The sequence below is a fragment of the Monomorium pharaonis genome, unplaced genomic scaffold, assembly GCF_013373865.1.
Source record: "Monomorium pharaonis isolate MP-MQ-018 unplaced genomic scaffold, ASM1337386v2 scaffold_403, whole genome shotgun sequence".
Classification (NCBI taxonomy): Eukaryota; Metazoa; Arthropoda; class Insecta; order Hymenoptera; family Formicidae; genus Monomorium; species Monomorium pharaonis.
In genome coordinates, this window is record NW_023415696.1 from 1 (window position 1) to 4,923 (window position 4,923).

The 4,923-nt window shown below is 34.9% G+C and overlaps 1 pseudogene; it reads left to right on the forward strand.

Moving 5' to 3' along the window:
• The first annotated feature begins 422 nt into the window (after positions 1-422).
• LOC118648371 lies at positions 423-4,723 on the forward strand (annotated as a pseudogene).
• The last annotated feature ends 200 nt before the right edge of the window (positions 4,724-4,923 follow it).

A 4,923-nucleotide genomic window follows, 5' to 3' on the forward strand; every position in this document is an offset into this window, starting at 1 on the left:
TCATTAATTGTCTCAGCGGAATTCTCGGTTGAATTCTATAGCCGAAATAATTCAATCGGAAACTTTGATTGACGGCGATTAGAAGTTAAAACGAAAAACTTTGACAATTCAAGACTATAACATTAACATTTCTTAATATGTATAACATATAACAAATCGAAGAAGATGATATATACATAAAATAAAGGATACATAAAACCTAAGCGGGGACAAGGAAAAAAAATAAAGATAAAAGTGTATTAAGCTCAATAAAGAGCGCAAAAATCTTAATTTCCCTTGATTTTCTGAATGTCCCAAAAAATTTCAGATTTTTAAAGTTTCATTTTCAATTTCTAAAGTTTCGAACTTGTAAAGTTTTAAAATACCGAAGCGCCAAAAATGTTGAAGTTTTACAAATCAGTAGCAAATTATTTTACCTATAGGGAGCCAATTGAGCGATAATACACCCGCCCATAATTGGCTGGATCGGACTGGAGGCTTCCGGAGACCGAACCCGGTGGGAAACGTCATAACCAGGGTCCGCGCCGAGGACAACGAGCAGGACAAGTTGACTTACGGTCTGGAGCCACACGATCATTACAACGGGAACAAGCTTCTCCGCCATTACCCTTCTTTATCGATAACAGGACCGGCATAGTTTTTTCTTAACGAAACTCTCAAGGGAAGAGTAAGTGCTTTCCATCAATCTATCGATACAACTATCAATTACTAAAATCATTTAGAAAAAAATTTCAACGTTTCAAATCACTCAAAATAAAAATAATTTTTCTGAAATATAAAACGCGAGAGTAACGTCCATAACTAGGTCATATAATTTAAAGTATATTTAATCCTTAATGATTATTAAATAATTTATTAATAAATTTATTAATAAATTAGATATACATCTTTTATATTAATTATTATCAAAGCTAATTGCATTTATTTATTTATTATAAAGATATATGTTTTAAATATACATATGTAATACAAAAATTCTTAATCATACATATTTATATATTTTTTGTATATTTTAATATATACTGTAAAAAAAAAGGTTTGTTGAATAAAAAAAACGTGATCTATCTTCGATGTTGGACAAAAGCAGTCTACGTATATGGCATTCGCGGATGCTCGGATGTCGAGACGCTTGAATTACGCTTCTTGCTCATTCTTCTTTTCAGGCAGGCCAGAACCTGTTACTCTATGTGACCGTTTCTGACGGTCAGCTCACCGCGAAGACTGAGGTTTATGTCAACATTGAGAACGCATCGGCACCGAATCGGGGAAAGACGAGGTGCGTGGTCACGTATTCACAACACACATACACTGGCTTTTTATAGGTCGATGCAATCCATCATGTATATTAAAAAAAAAAAACATGACGACCAGAACTGAATACTGTATTCCAAAAAATAGTGGAATACATAGAGAAATACTTCTTATCGATTAATTTGCATTAACGTTGAAAGTTGAATTTCTAAAAGGTTTTGGATTTATTTTGATAGATAAGCAGATATTGTTCTAATATGTACATAAAAATGAAATATTAATTTCTAAATATGCTGATACTTTGTACTCTAGAAAAAGTTACTGTTAGACATGTCATTTTAAATTATTTATGGATTTCGGTCAAATAATAATTCTGAAATGTAATGTGGAGATTTGTTAATGCAAGTTTGGTGTCTTGATATATGCTGTATTTTTTTTGACATTTTTAAACTCTTTGGCGTCGTATATTCAAATGTTTATTCAATTTTATCATTTGTATTTATTAATTTGGGTAAAAATCTCTTCCCGCATATAAAATTAAAAAATTATTTCCGCGAAGAATAAAAATTCATTATAAGAATTAAACTTCTTTAACTATAATTTAATCTAATTTGAGATCTCTTATAATATTTAGAAAAAAAATCATGTAATTCAATATTTCAATAAACATTGTATTAACTGAGCAAAAATTGATATTTTTGCTCAATTTAATATAGCAAAGCAAAGAAAAAGCACTGTGACCTTAAGGGGACTCAGTCGGTGATCCGTTCTATTATTCATGCTCCACTTCGTAATGATAACAGACATGGCTCGGATAAAAATTACAGAGTGTAAGAAGTACTTGTTATAAAAAAATTGTTTCTTACATAAAAACGTAAGGGTATTGGTCAGATTGCTAATTCAACGGATCGTTCAATTAATGAAATATTTAATATTTATAAATAAAATTGGTATAATCCTAAGAAATAAACGTTATTGAAAATATCAAGTCTAAAAAAATGTTTAATTATACTACTATTGAGTTAAAATGAAGTTTTACTTGGAACAAATTTGATTAACTATGATTATTCTAATTTAAACAAATTCTTCCTGGTCCTTTTAACAGAATACCATATTCAAAACCAACATGGTTCCGGTGGCCGGATACGACCGCCCTTGGGGATACCTAATATCGGGATACCAAATCTGGCGAGCTTCCCCTCACCTTTGCCACCTTTGCCGCCGAAACAATATCATCCCGAAACCACAAAACTTGAACTAGAGAAACTAAAACCTAAGGAAAATGACAGCAGTGTCGGTACCATTAGTACCAATACTGCCACGGAAGAGAGCGTCCGGATAAACAAAGTGGAGGGTACGGCGTTGAGTTCGAAGGTCACAACCTCCGCCGCGCCACCCTCGCAAGACATGGCGATGACGTTGGTCCCGGTGGCGGCTGGATGCGCCCATCGTTGTGGGCCTTGGCATGGGCGCTTGGTCCCTGAGAAACAGATTCTGTGGCAGCCGCAAATCCAAGACGGGCACGGTACTCGAATTAAAATTTATTTCAAAAAGATATAACTTTTTTATATCTGAAACCTTTAGAAAATAGATATTTTAATCTTTAAACAAATTGTTTTAATCCAAGTAGAGCGAGCTATTTAGAACAGAATGATTTTCAGAAGGAACAGGCATCAGTCAGTGTTTTAATTTATCCGATGATCCTTCTCTCGTCCTGAAGAGGTGGCGAGGTCCAAAGGCCCATAACAATCGTTATCAACCGTGGGAGAAAGAATTTCAAACAGGCATTAGAATAACAGGAGGATAATGGGAATTTCCCAGGCATAGATTAAAGGTATGACCATTACACTAAATCATTAATCAAACACAAAATCTTTCAAAATAAATTTCTGAATATTAAAATTGTCAAATGGTTAAGTTAACTAGCTAATTAATATGTCATAAGTTCATAAATTTATTAAATAAATAAATTATATTTATAGTTTCTAAATAATTACCCGATTAATCAAATAAGTAATACTTTTTAATTAATTAATTAATTCTTGCTAGGTCTTTAATATCCTCGGCGAGGGTTGTTTCGGGCCAGGTGTGGAAATGCGAGGCTCTAGATATCGATGGCAAATCCGGCCCCACGATCGTGGCGGTGAAGACTCTGAAAGAGAATGCCACGAGCGAGAACGCTTGGATCTTGCTCAAGAGCTACGCGCATGAAGAATCTAGATCCCCATCCCAACGTGGTTGCGGCTTCTAGGATGTTGCACCGAACGGGAACCCATGTTCGTCATTCTGGAGTACGTGAGCGGCGGCAAGCTGCAGAGTTTTCTCAGGGCCTCCAGAGAGGAAAGAAATCACGGAGGGGCAGGATTAACCTCCAGGGGATCTTACTGGATTTGTGTACCAGGTAAGTGATCAGATCGTGAACTTCAGACTAGAATTTATAGTTAATTAACTTAATGAATTCGAACTTATTGTTTACAGATCGCCAAGGTATGGAATATCTGGCGTCAAAGGGTATCATTCACAGGGACTTAGCTGCCAGGAACATTCTAATCGACGAGAATCGCGCGTGCAAAGTGGCGGACTTTGGCTTTGCCAGAGACGTAGCGGCTAATCAGATTTACGAGAGAAAATCTGAAGGTAGACTGCCAATCAGGTGGATGGCACCTGAAAGTTTATACGATAACAATATTTCCGTTAAATCGGATATCTGGAGCTTTGGCGTCCTGATCTGGGAGATCGTGACATTGGGATCGACACCGTATCCTGGTCTTAGCTGCTGCAGAGGTAAGAATATATATAATATCAGTTAATCTACTTAAATTAATTTAACTGACTTAACTTAATGTTTTGATTTGGTTGTAATTTTAAATTAGGTTGTACAAAGTAAGACAAAATTAATTAAATTTGAAAAAATTTGAAACAAAAATATCTAATTAAGCTAATGAAATTAATAATACAGCAAATTAAATCAGTAGAATTAAAAAAAATAATGCGAAAAATTTCTTTAAATACATTACATCAAAACATATTTGCAGGTAATGAGAAAGATCAAAGAGGGCTACAGATTAGACAACCTGAACACTGTAAAAGGGAACTCTATAATATTATGTACTACTGCTGGGACAAGGATCCGGCGTGCAGACCGTCCTTCGGCGAGCTCGTTAACTTGACCGAAGGTTACTGCTTGACGAGACAGATACATTGAGCTCGACAGGTTTCCGGATCACTCATATTACAACGTGCTCAATCTCAGCGGAGAAAAACTGTAAAATTCGCGTGATGATCACTAACGTTATGTCGTTGATCTGATTTTCGTATAGATAAGTTGCCACATATTTCCACAATATCATTATCATTTGATTCAATACATTTACACATAATGAATTACACGGAGAAACATTTTAAACTAAATTATCAGGCTGATAATTATTTTATCCCTCTAGCCAAAGAGGATTATCATTTATATGACTGATCAAAAGCAATATTGCATTTGCAATAATGAGTTTGCTCGAGAACGATTTGATCCTTTTGCTCGCCACGGCATAAGACTGTTCGATCGTTCTGTTAAATACTCACGTGTGCGTACATACGATAAATAGACAATTCTAATAACTAAGAATGGAAAAATATAATTAAACGTGACGTCACACTTACAAGTCGAAGAAAAGTATT